The sequence below is a fragment of the Aotus nancymaae genome, unplaced genomic scaffold (genome assembly GCF_030222135.1).
Source record: "Aotus nancymaae isolate 86718 unplaced genomic scaffold, 86718_ANA_hifiasm-v0.15.2.pri h1tg000020l, whole genome shotgun sequence".
Classification (NCBI taxonomy): Eukaryota; Metazoa; Chordata; class Mammalia; order Primates; family Aotidae; genus Aotus; species Aotus nancymaae.
Window position 1 is genome coordinate 55,712,676 of NW_026988432.1, and position 14,340 is coordinate 55,727,015.

Consider the following 14,340-nt stretch of genomic DNA (forward strand, 5'->3'; position numbering starts at 1 on the left):
TCCTCTTTACACTAATATATTGCAGTGGTTTTGCTTTTTGATATATATATATATATATATATATATATATATATATATGTATATATAAGACATGGGGTCTCTGTCTGTCACCCAGGCTGGAATAGAGTGGTGTGATCGTAGCTCACTGCAGCTTCAAATTTCTGGGCTGCTCAAGCGATCCTTCCGCCTCCACTTCCCGAGTAGCTGGTACCACCCGCATGTGCCACCACCCTCAGCTACTAGTGACTTTGCTTTAAAGAAATGATGTAAACCTAAATTTACAACTAAAAATCCTCCAAAAGATAAAAGATCTATAATTTTTTGGTTGGTATTTTATTTGACTTGGGAACAATTGTTGAAGAAGCTATGACACCTGCAGATGGAGGGCTGATCTTGTATCAAGTTAGCAGGAGGACTGTGTCCACAGATCACTGCATTTGTGTACTCTGGATGTGTAGTATTGTAAAGGCACTGCTTAGTTTCTTTTTTTTTTTTAATAATTTATGCAACAGTGTTGATTTTTTTTTTTAAATAATTTGGCACTGCTTAGTTTCATGCCTCCAAAACATGCATTGTCTTTGATGTATCTGTTCATCCTTCTTGGAACTCAGTGTTGTACTGCCTCTTCCTCCTGGAACCTGAATTTGTCTTGGAGGTGGCTTCTAGAAATCCTCTATGTGTTATCCTGTTGACATGCACTGTGTATTTGTTTCTTCTTTCTCCTGTCATGAGCCTGCTAATCTTCCACTTCTGTCTGTATAGAAGCACTCAACAACTACAGTTTCTGCTCACTTAATGCTTTCTATATTCTAGGCTTAGTGCTTGCCATGTATTGCCTCACAATGACCCTCTGAGGTAAATACCATTATCCCCATTTTATCTATGAGAAAACTGAGGCTTAGCGAGCTTAGCGTCTTACCCAAGGTTCACCTTTCCAAAGTAATCATCCACAAAGTATGAGGCAGACAATTCTAAAGAAGAAAGATAGATGAGGTTGATTCAAATCTTCTCTGACATGGATGGAGGCATTTAACTCAGAAATACATATGGATTTCCACGGCTATCTGTGGGCCCCAGGCCTGCTTAGCAAGAAGAGTGATTTCCTAGCTGGGCCTTGTGGCTCACGCCTGTAATCCCAGCACTTTCGGAGGCCTAGGCAGGTGGATCACCTGAGATGGGGAGTTCGAGATCAACCTGACCAACATAGAGAAACTCCGTCTCTACTAAAAATACAAAAAAATTATCTGGGCATGGTGGTGCATGCCTGTAATCCCAGCTATTTAGGAAGCTGAGGCAGGAGAATCACTTGAATCCAGGAGGTGGAGGTTGCGGTAAACTGAGATTGTGCCGTTGCACTCCAGCGTGAGCAACAAGAGCGAAACTCCATCTCAAAAAAAAAAAAAGTGGGGGTCTGATTTCTTGTCTGCTTTGTGAGTCGAAGGAACCTTAATGTCCCCTGAACTGAACCCTCTTTCTCTCTTTGGAAGGAAGTGGTCAGCACAGGCATTTGGGAGTTAGAGAACAGTACTTTGTAGGGCTTATCAGAGCCCCTGCTTGCCCCAGGGATGTAGTTCTTTTAGTGACCAGATAGTGCCAAATCGATGTTCCTGGCTTTCCAGATGAGCTTTTTGTTCTTAAGATTAAGGATGCTGAGAAGGGTCTGCCCACAGTCACCAGCTCATGGTTTGCTGGCCTCTGTGCCTGCTTATCTACCTAGGTACCACTGGGCAGGCGGTGCTTTGTTCCAAAGGTCCAGAGGCAATTAGCATCTCTGGGGAGAATAGTGACTGCTTTTCTGAGCCAGATTGCTAGATTTGGGTTTACATGGAGTCCTTTCATGAACTATTCTGAGTATCGGTGGTAAAATGTCTTGGGGCATAAAAACCTGTTTGAATCTGACATATCACTGCTATCTTTCCAAGTGGTATTACAAGAAAAAAAATTTGTGGTGTGTTTGTTCTAACAGAAATCCCAAGGTTTTAAGATAAAGATAAGATGATAACGGGAAAAAAGAAAAGCAAACATAAAGTTCTTCAAGCAGATGTTTCAAAATCTCTCAGGCCAGCCTGACTCAATCTCAACTCCCTTTAGCCAAGATAACTTAATTACAGTTTATTATTAATAAAACAGTTTTATTGTTACATGCAGTCCTCATCTTATACTCCTGGTTGCCTAAAATTTGCAACTATTTTATTTTGTTTTTGCATAATTTTGTTCTGAGACAAAGAGTTTTACTAATTTATCATTTAGCATTTATCCAGGAAAATATTATATAAAGGAAAAGACTACCATTTGACGAGAAACAAAGCATGTTCTCTAAAAGGAGTAATCAAATTAAAACTGAAGTATGGAAGGAATAACATTCTTATCATGCTTCCTTTTGAAAACAGCTGGTTATCACACTTTGGAAAACCATGGGCCCATTGACTGCCTCAAAAGACACACAGACCTTTGGCATCATTGTACCAGTGAGTGACTAACCCGCCATATGGTTTCTAAGCTAGTGAAATCTATGTATATAATCCTGCTGGTGTTCTTTGTACATGTGTTTGTTTGTTTTTTGTTTTTTGAGATGGAGTCTCATCCTGTTGCCAGGCTGGAGTGCAGTGGTGCGATCTCGGCTCACTTCAACTTCTGACTCAAGCTATCCTCCTACCTCATCCTCCTGAGTAGCTGGGACTGCAGGCGCGTACCACCATGCCCCGTTAATTTTTTGTATTTTTAGTAGAGATGGGGTTTCACCATGTTGGCCAGGATGGTCTCGATCTCTTGACCTTGTATCCGCCCTCCTCAGCCTCCCAAAGTGCTGGGATTTCAGGCGCGAGCCACCGTGCCCGGCCTCTTTGTACATGTGTTAAACAATCAAGGCGAAATGCTATTACTATCAAAAATAGCCAAGTGAGAAGAGGCAATTATAAGCAGCCAGAATCTGAGAAACAGCTATGACGTTCACTTTCATTTTGCATTCAGGCTTGTTTTTCTGCAATTTCTTTTCCTATATGTGGCTATGCTACCACTAGATGGCAGTGCAATGGCATTCTGGTGGTCTTTAAATGAAGAGCCACAATAATGGCTTCAGGACTTCCCCTCAGCCTGGCTGAAATGTAACTGAGACTCCTATTGCCTTCATCCTTCCTTCCATCCATCCATCCATCCATCCATCCTTCCACTCATTCACCCAACAAATATTCATTGCCTTTAAAAATAATTCTTGATAATTATACAGTTGTGTTTAAAATGATATTGCCAGAATTATATCAAAGATGACTAAAGGAGGCCAGGCATGGTGGCTCATACCTGTGATCCCAGCACTTTGGGAGGCCAAGGCGGGCAGATCACGAGGTCAGGAGATCGAGACCATTCTGGCTAACAGGGTGAAACCCCGTCTCTACTAAAAATACCCAAATTAGCCGGGCATGGTGCTGTGTGCCTATAGTCTCAGCTACTTGGGAGGCTGAGGCAGGAGAATTGCTTGAACCTGGGAGGTGGAGGTTGCAGTGAGCTGAAATCATGCCATTGCATTCCAGCCTGGGCAACAGAGTGAGACTCCTTATTAAAAAAAAAAAAAAAAAGACTGAAGGAGACCAGAGAGAAAATGAACAGATTGAAGTACATTGTTTGTTCACTGTCAGTACAGTGTAGAAGTCCAAAAGTGGGTGCTAAGATGTTTCCAAGCACAAGGGATTGAGCATTAGGTTTGGTCTCAAATCAAGGCGGTGGTGAAGGGTTGAAGGGCTGACAGAGCCTTAGGAGCCATTTCTTGGGATGGGATCAGAAATCTGAAGTAATTGAAGTTCAGAGTTTTGAAACCAGAGGAACAGATAGCCATCAGTCAGAAATAGGGTGGTGTAAATGAATTTTGGTCACTGGTGTCCTTGTGGATCCAGGCAATTTTGTAGAATTCTCATACATATAGCTGCCAACAGAGGCAATTTGGTACTCAGATTGTCAATTTTTAACCAGATACTATGATTTTCCTTGTACACAATAAAGGAGAGAAGCATTTGGTTCCTTTGCTTACATATTTGCTGCTTGTATATTTGTTTCCTGTTCTGTTGTCTCTAGCCTATGTTTCACCTGCATCTGCTACAAGTTTTAACTTCTTTACTAAGAGACCTCTGTAAGACTATCCCAAAACTAAAAAGGGTCTAGGGATGTTGGCTCACACCTATAATTCCAGCACTTTGGGGGAGCAACATAGCAAGACCCCATCTTTACAAAAAAATATTTAAAAATTAGCTGAGCATGGTAGTGCATGCCTCTAGTCCCAGCTACTTGAGAGGCTGAAGTGGGAGGATCACTTGAGCCCAAGAAGAGGTTACAGTAAGCCGTGATCATGCCACTGCACTCCAGCCTAGGTAACAGAGTGAGACTCTGTCTCTAAAATAAAGCAAAACAGGCTGGGTGTGGTGGCTCACGTCTATAATCCCAGCACTTTGGGAGGCTGAAGCGGGTGGATCATGAGGTCAGGAGATGGAGACCATCCTGGCCAACATGGTGAAACCCTGTCTCTACTAAAAATACAAAAATTAGTTGGGTGTGGTGGTGGGCGCCTGTAGTCTCAGCTACTGGGGAGGCTGAGGCAGGAGAATCACTTGAACCTGGGAGGCAGAGGTTGCAGTGAGCAGAGATAGTGCCACTGTACTCCAGCCTGGTGACAGAGCAAGACTCCATCTCAAAAATAAAAAACAAACAAACAAACAAACAAAAAAAAACTACTAATGAGAGAAGTGGATTAGTCTCCCCATCTGACTTCTTTAGTTCAAACTGCCTCCATCAGAACATCAAAGAGGGCAAAATTTGCTATCCCCTAATGATCAAAAGTGTGATTTTATTCTTTCAATATATAGAGAGAACCACATAAAATTGAGAGGATAGCTTTGTTGTCTTAGGCGACAGCTTTTCAATCTTTTAGAATCTGAACCTCAATCAGAAATATATGTTACTTCACAACTGTGGCAGTCCCTGGCCTGTTTGCTCTCAAATCCATTCCTGTTCTGCTGCAATGTCACGGGGTTGCTGACCCCTACAAGCTGTGTTTCTGAGGCTCTCAAGTTGTTAAGTGATTCCTGGCTGGGTCCTACTGATACAAGGCCCTGCCACTGCGCTGGAGAGTGGGAAGAATGGAAAAGCTAGGATGAGTCTCCTTGTCTTTCTCTGCATGAGGTGCATTTCTGACAGTGCCTAAGTCTACTCCCTGGCTTCAGTTCCAGCCAGAAAGGCCCTCTTGTCATTTCAGCTTCATTAGATGAGTCCAGTTCTGAGATCTAGCCACACTGCCTCCTCTCTTTGTCCCTTCAGTCTAAAAGGATTAGTGGTTTCTGCTGTTGCTAATCTCTGGTTGCCTCACCTTCCCCTATTTGGCTTCTCAGCCTTTTCATCATTTATGTAACCAGTTTCCTGTATTAAATTTCCTATGTTAAAAGCAGATGGGATGATGGTTTCTTTTTTGTGACACATTTTAATATATACATGAAACTGAAACAAATGTTTCATTAACAATATTCTTCTTACTGTGTGCAATGACTGATATTTCTTATTTCATTCAACTTTCACTTTATGCAGAATCTCTGTTGTCCAGGCTGGGGTGCAGTGGCTCCATCTCAGCTCACTGCAATCTCCACCTCCCAGGCTCAAGCAATCCTTCCACCTCAGCCTCCCAAGTAGCTGGGACCACAGATGTGCACCAGCATACCTGTCTAATTTTTCTACTTTTTGTAGAGATGGGGGTCTCACTATATTGCTTAGACTGATTTTGTACTCCTGGGCTGAAACAATCCTCCTGTCTTGGCCTTCCAAAGTGCTGGGATTACAGACATGAGCCCCACCATGCCAGCCAATTTCACTTTTTAAAAATGCCAGTCACAACCCACTAAATTGAGTTCACAACTTACTCACTAAATTGAGTTCACAACTTACTCACTAATGGATTACATCTCACTAATTTGAAAAACACGAGAGAGATCCAAGATGGCTGATCACTAGCAGCTCGGGCTCGTAATTCCCAGTGAAAGCGCAGAGAACGAGAGGATGCCACACTTTCAGACGAATATTTGTTGCTCACGGACTAGGAGATTCCCAGCAGAGGAGCCCCACGGGTCGCCAGGGCGACTCTTGTGGCCGGCGTGGCAATTTTGCTGGCACCTCAGCATGCCAGTTCTTGGTGCAGAGTCCGGAGATTCCCGGACAGAAAAGCACCATCAATCTTAACACCGCTATTTTGGCCGGCGCAGTGGATTGCTCAGATTTCGGCGCTGGGAATCAACAAGTTGGACGTCAGCTCAGAGACCTAGTTAGAAAGTCAGTAATTACAAAGACGACAGACGGATAAATACATAATGAAGGTAAGAAACCAGCGTAAAAAGGCAGAGAATACTCAAAATCAGAATGCCTCTCCCTCTACAGGGGATCGCAATTCCTCATCAGTAACGGAACAAGGCTTAATAGATTACGAGTGTGTTCCAATAACAGAAGCAGGTTTCAAAACGTGGGTGATGAGAAACTTCTGTGAATTAAAAGAACTTGTTCTAACCCAATGTAAAGAAACTAAGAACCTTGAAAAAAGGTTTGATGAAATGTTAACGAGAATGGACAATTTAGAGAAGAATATAAGTGAATTGATGGAGCTGAAAAACACAACACGAGAACTTCGCGAAGCATGCACAAGTTTAAACAGTCGAATTGATCAAGCAGAAGAATGGATATCAGAAGTCGAGGACCAGCTCAGTGAAATGAAACAAGAAGACAAGAATGGAGAAAAAAGGATGAAAAGGAATGAGCAAAGTCTCCAGGAAATATGGGACTATGTGAAAAGACCTAATTTACGTTTGATAGGTGTACCTGAATGTGACGAAGAGAATGAATCCAAGTTGGAAAATACTCTTCAGGATATCATTCAGGAAAATTTTCCCAACCTGGCAAGGCAGGGTAATATTCAACTCCAGGTAATACAGAGAACACCACAAAGATATTCTTCAAGAAGACCAACCCCAAGGCACATAATTGCCAGATTTATTAGGGTTGAAATGAAGGAGAAAATACTAAGGGCAGCCAGAGAGAAAGGTCAGGTTACCCATAAAGGGAAACCTATCAGACTTACAGCAGATCTCTCAGCAGAAACCCTATAAGCCAGAAAAGAGTGGGGACCAATATTTAACATCCTTAAAGAAAAGAACTTTCAACCCAGAATTTCATATCCAGCCAAACTAAGCTTTATAATCGAAGGAAAAATTAAATCTTTTGCGAACAAACAAGTACTTAGAGACTTCACCACCACCAGGCCTGCTTTACAAGAGCTTCTGAAAGAAGCACTATACATATAAAGGAACAACCAATATCAGCCTTTCCAAAAATATATCAATAAGCAAAGAGCATTAACACAATGAAAAATTTACACTAACTAATGGGCAAAACAGCCAGCTAGCATCAAATGCCAGTATTAAACCTATATATATATTCTAATTGGATAAAAAGCCAAAACCCATCGGTATGCTGCATCCAGACCCATCTCATATGCAATGATACACAAAGACTCAAAACAAAGAGAAGGAGGAAGATTTATCAACCAATCAGAGAGTAAAAATAAACAAATAAACAAAAAGCAGGAGATGCAATTCTTGCCTCTGATAAAGTGACTTTAAAGCAACAAAGAGCAAAAGAGGCAAAGAAGGACATTACATAATGGCAAAAGGATCAATGTAACAAGAAGAGCTAAAGATTTTATAGATCAACGAGACAGAAAATTAACAAGGACATTCAGGACTTGAACTCAGACCTGGAACAAGTAAACTTAATAAACATTTACAGAACTCCCCACTTCAAATACACAAAACATACATTACCACCTCACACCTATTCCAAAAATGACTACATAATTGGAAGTAAATCACTCCTCAGTAATCGCATAGCATTTCATAGGTTTAAATGAAATATTGGTTGGCTGCTTGTTTGTTATTTTCTTCCCTTATTCCTTCCTGTCTACATCAAGTATAATTATTGGTATAAAAGAGGTTTTCAATGCCCATTACTAAACTGCATTCTAGCCTGGGCAAGAAAGCAATACTCCCATTCTCGCTCTCTCTTTCTCTTCCTTTTTCTTCCTCTTCTTCATTTTTTTTCTTTCTTTCTTTCTTTCAAAAAAAAAAAAAAAGAAAAAGAAAAACACTTGCTTTAGAGACTGCATTTATTCATTTTTTTTTCATAGTCAGGCTTGCTGAGTTGTAATCTAGACACAGTAAACTCATACTTTTTAGGTCACAATGTAGGAATCTTGACAAATTTATCCAGAATATTTCCATCATCCCCAAAAGTTCCCTTGTGCTCTTTTGTAGCTAACCCATCCCTTCCTCCCTAGTCCCTAGTAACCACTTATGTGCTTTTGGTCTCTATCATTTTATCTTTTCAAGAATGTCATATAAATACAATCATACCATATATAGCTTTCTGGATGGGTGGGGTGTGGTGGCTCACACCTTAATCCCAGCACTTTGGGAGGCCGAGTCGGGCAGATCACCTGAGGTCAGGGGTTTAAGACCAGCCTGGCCAATGTTGTGAAACGCTGTCTCTACTAAAAATACAAAAATTAGCCAGGTGTGGTGGCAGGCATCTGTAATCCTAGCTACTCTGGAGGCTGAGGCAGGAGAATTGCTTGAACCTGGGAAGCAGAGGTTGCAGTGAGCCAAGATTGTGCCACTGCATTCTAGCCTGGATGATAGAGAAAAAAAAAAAAAAAATGTATATATATATATATATATATATATTTTTTTTTTTTGGCTCACTGCTATAAAAAATATATATATATATTTTGGAGAATAAGTGAATAAAACCAGATGCAGAAAGCCATAGATATATATACACACATATATGGCCTGTATATATACATACAGACACACACACACACACACACACACACACACATGGCCTTCTGCATCTGTTTTATTCACTTAGCATAGGGTTTCTTATAGTCAACCATTTTTTTTTGAGATGTAGTCTTGCTGTGTCACCCAGGCTGGAGTGCAATGGCGAGGTCACTGCAATCTCCACCTCCTGGGTTCAAGTGATTCTCTTGCCTCAGCCTACCAAGCAGGTGGAACTACAGGCGCATGCCATCACACCCAGTTAATTTTTATATTTTTAGTAGAGATGGGGTTTCAGTATGTTGGCCAGACTGGTCTCAAACTCCTGACCTCAGGTGATCCACCCGCCTCTGCCTCCTAAAGTTCTGGGATTACAGGTGTGAATTATCACACCCAGCTGTACTGCTATAAAAATTTATATTCAGATATTTGTATGAACACATATCTTGATTTCTCTTGGGTACATACCTAAGAATTGGGATTCGTGGATGTACATTTTGCATTCCTACTAGCAATGTATCAGAGTTCCAGTTGCTCTGCATCCTGGTCAGCATTTAGTATTGCCTTTTTTTTTTTTTTTTTTTTTTTTGCCATTATAACAGGTATGTAGTGCTGTTATATGGCTTTAATTTGATTTTCCTTAATGCCTAATGATGTTGCACAACTTTTTATGTGCTTATTTCTTATTCATATATCTTTTTTGGTCAAGCTTCTATTCAATTATTTTTCCCATTTTAATTGGATTGGTTGTTTTTTCTTCCTTTTTTTTTTTTATTTGGAGGCAGAGTCTTGTGCTGTTGCCCAGGCTAGAGTGCAGTGGCATGATCATGGCTCACTGCAGCCTCCAACTCCTGGGCTCAATTGATTCTTCCACCTCAACCTCCTGAGTAGCTGCAACTACAGGTCCGAACGACCATGCCTGGCTAATTATTGTATTTTTTGTAAAGAGAGGGTTATTTACCATGTTGCCCAGGCTGTTTAACTTCTGGGCTCAAGCAATTCAACTGCCTTGGCCTCTCTGAGTGCTGGTTTTACAGGCATAAACCACTGTGCCTGGCCAGATTGTTTGTTTTCTTATTATTGATATATGAGAGTTCTTTATATATTCTGGGTATATGTGATTTGTAGATATTGTACCCAGTAGGTCATCATCTTTTAATTTCCTAATAGCGTTTTTCAAAGAGTGAAAGTTAAAAAAAAATTTATTAAATCCAATTTATAGTTTTTTTTTTTTCTGTTGTGGCTCATATTTTTGTGTGTGTCCTATCTAAAAAATCTCTGTGTAACCCAAGGTCATAATAATTTTCTTCTATGTTTTCTTCTTCCAAAAACCTTATAGTTTTATATTTTACTATATGGTCTATGATTTTATTTAAATGGTCTATGATCCATTTTATTTAATTTTTATTTTTTATGTTTTTGAGATGAAGTCTTGCTCTGTCACCCAGGCTGGAGTGTAGCGGTGCAATTTTGGCTCACTACAACCTCTGCCTCCCGGATTCGAGCATTTCTCCTGCCTCAGCCTCTTGAGTAGCTGGTATTATAGGTGTGTGCCCCTGTGCCTGGCTAATTTTTGTATTTTTAGTAGAGACAGGTTTTACCATGTTGGCCAAGCTGTTCTTAAACTCCTGACCTCAAGTGATCTACTATCCTTTGCCTCCCAAAGTCCTGGGATTACGGACGTGAGCCACCATGCCCAACCCTATGATAAATTTTAATTTAATGTTTGTATAGCTTGCAGGATATGGATTAAGGTTTATTTTTTATGCTTATGAATGTCCAACTGTTTTGGCTTCATTTGTTGAAAAGAGTATTCTTTGTCCACTGAATGCTTTTGGTCCTTTGTCAAAAGTCAGCTGACCATTAGCCAGGTGAGGTGGCTCATGCCTGTAATCCCAGAACTTTGGGAGGCTGAGGTGGGTGGATCACTTGAGGTCAGGAGTTTGAGACCAGGCTGACCAACATGGAGAAACCCCGTCTCTACTAAAAATACAAAAATTAGCCAGGCATGGTGGTGCATGCCTGTAATCCCAGCTACTCGGGAGGCTGAGGCAGGAGAATCGCTTGAACTCAGGAGGTGGAGGTTGCGGTGAGCCAAGATAGTGCTATTGCATTCCAACTTGGACAACAAGAGTGAAACTCTGTGTCAAAAACAAACAAACAAACAAAAAGTCAGTTGACTGTCTACTTGTGAGTCTATTTCTGGATTCTCCATTTTGTTTCATTTATTTACATGCCTATTTTTTCACCAATTCTACATCCTCTTTGTTACTGTAGCTTTAGATTAAGTGTTGAAATCAGGTTTTGTGAATCCTCCAATTTTTAAAAAATCATTTTGATGATTATAAATCATAGTCAATTTTAGAATCAGCTTTTGAATATATACAAAGAAGTCTGCTAGAATTTTTTTTTTTTTTTTTTTTTTTTTTTTTGAGACGGAGTTTCGCTCTTGTTACCCAGGCTGGAGTGCAATGGCGCGATCTCGGCTCACCGCAACCTCCGCCTCCTGGGTTCAGGCAATTCTCCTGTCTCAGCCTCCTGAGTAGCTGGGATTACAGGCACGCGCCACCGTGCCCAGCTAATTTTTGTATTTTTAGTAGAGACGGGGTTTCACCATGTTGACCAGGATGGTCTTGATCTCTTGACCTCGTGATCCACCCGCCTCGGCCTCCCAAAGTGCTGGGATTACAGGCTTGAGCCACCGCGCCCGGCCTCTGCTAGAATTTTGATTGGGATTGCGCTGAATCTATAGACCAATTTGGGGAGAAATGGCAAAAAAAAATTCAGTCTTCTAATCCATGAACACTTTAAATCTCAGATGACTGTTTTTTAGATTCAAAATGGATGTTTCACTTCTGATATTTGTTTTGGTACCCTATTAGGCTGAAACCACGTGGAGCCTCTGAAGAGATCTTAACTGCTGGAGCCTGATGATGAAAGGCACCAAGGTGGGAGTTCAGCACAGAATGGCCTCAGCTATTTTTATGTTCAAAGGCAAGAGAATAATAGCCTGGGCTCTGGAGTCTTCCTCCCTGGGATCAAATTCTACATCCAATTCTTGCTACCTCATGATCTTGAGCAAATTACTTACCCTCCCTTAAGGTGTTTCTTCATCTGTAAAATGACATGATAAGAATGCTACATGTTTCAGTGAGTTATTGTAGGGATAAAACAAAACAAGATAAAATGTGTAAAATAGTGCAATGACTTGTCACAGTCAGTACTCACTAAATTAGCATACAGTCTATGAAAACTACTATGAATTTTGCCAGTTGAAAGGTCAGGAAGAACAGCTTTTTTCAAGACCAGCTTGCTCCTTTAAGGCCTCATTGCTCACCTCTGAATGCCTGAGAGGAGTGCCATTGCCAATCCAGGAGGAAAAGAGGCCAATTCAGTCCATGGGATCAGGAAGAAATGTCTGTGAAACCCAAATCTGTGGATTGCTCATTTACTCTGGCACTGATTTTATTAAGTTAGGTGGTCATTAGACTCTAGATCAACAGATATGGGGTGAGGAGTGGGATGGAGTCCACATCTCCTTCTTTGTGTATTTTTATTTTTTGAGCCAGGCTGCAGTGCAGTGGCACTATGATAGCTCACTGCAGCCTTGAACTCCTGGGCTCAAGTGATCCTCCCACCTCAGGCTCCAGAGTAACTGAGACTACAGCCAGTCCCCACCACACCCAGCTAACTGCTTTATAATCATCCCAGTACAACTCATGTTTTGAAACGATCCAGGCAGCATGGTACCACAGGGAAAAACCCTAGATTTAAAGTTCAGAACACATTGGTAATAGCTTGGATTTGACACTTTTTACTGATCAAACCTTGAGCGAGTAACTTAGCATTGCTGTGCCCTAGTTTCCTCATCTGTAAATGGGTATATAGGATGATTATTTCCAACGAGGCTTCCTGAATCCACTGTCTTGCAATGTTTTCAAACCATCATTCTCAACAAACTGACACAAGAACACAAAATCAAACACTGCATGTTCTCACTCATAGGCGGGTGTTGAACAATGAGAACACATGGACACAGGGAGGGGAGCACTACACACTGGGGTCTGTTGGGGGGAAATAGGGGAGGGACAGCAGGGGGTGGGGAGTTGGGGAGAGATAGCATGGGGAGAAATACCAGATATAGGTGAAGGGGAGGAAGGCAGCAAATCACACTGCCACGTATGCACCTATGCAACAATCTTGCTTGTTCTTCACATGTACCCCAAAACCTAAAATGCAATTTAAAAAAAATTAACATTTTATGGCCAGACACTGTAGCTCACGCTTGTAATCCCAGCACTCTGTGAGGCCAAGGCAGGTGAGTCACTTGAGGTCAGGAACTTGAGACCAGCCTGACCAACATGATGAAAACCTATTTCTACTAAAACAATACAAAAATTAGTCGAATGTGATGGCAGGCACCTGTAATCCCAGATACTTGGAAAGCTGAGGCAGGAGAATAGCTTGAACCTGGGAGGCAGACAGCTGAGATTGCGCCATTGTACTCCAGTCTGGGCGACAGAATGAGACTCCATTTGGAAAAAAAAAATTAACATTTTATTATATCTTATATAGAAAACACACTTGGTCATTTAAATATGGCTATTCGGATTTGAATTATATGCCCCTTCTGTGATATTATGAGCCTGGAGATTGTTTCTTTGAAATTATTTGTTATTGCTGTAATAAAGACTGATTGAGCTTATAAAACACTATTTCACCTGACCCCTGAATGTCGGTGCTTAATATGCATCAGGCATTCACATTCTAACAGCCTTTGTGTTAGTATAATGGACCAGCGAATTCTATTTGCTGCCGGGGATTCAATCATATCCTGCATACAAAGACAGATTGTTTTGATTTGGTATGTTTTGGAGAAATAGGTTCAATTGTTAAATTATGTGTGAGTTTTAATCAACTTGAACATATTATTTAACAAATCATATTTCTCTCTAGAATAAAATGTCTCCTTATGAATTGGATAAACCAAATTATTGATATATATCTATATATTTAAATGACACTTGCAGTACACATTTTGTGTGTGTGGCGGGGGGAGGGTGTTTTGTCTTCTTTTGTTGTTTTGGAGACAGGGTCTCACGCTGTCACCTAGGCTGGAGCGCAGTGGTGTGATCTCAGGTCACTGCAGCCTCAACCTCCTGGACTCAAGTGATCCTTCCACCACAGCCCCACAAGTAGCTGGGACTACAAGTGTGTGCCACCATGCCTGGCTAATTTTGTTGTATTTTTTGTAGAGACAGGGTTTCGCCATGTTGGCCAGGCTGGTCTCAAACTCCTGAGTTCAGGCAGTTTGCCCACCTCAGCCTCCCAAAATGCTGGGATTATAGGTGTGAGCCACCATGCCCAGCTGCAGTACACATTTTAAAAACACATTTTGGGGCTTTGAGAAATCCATGTCAGTGGCTGAGCATGGTGGCTCATGTGATCCCAGCACTTTGGGAGGCCAAAGCAGGAGGATGGCTTA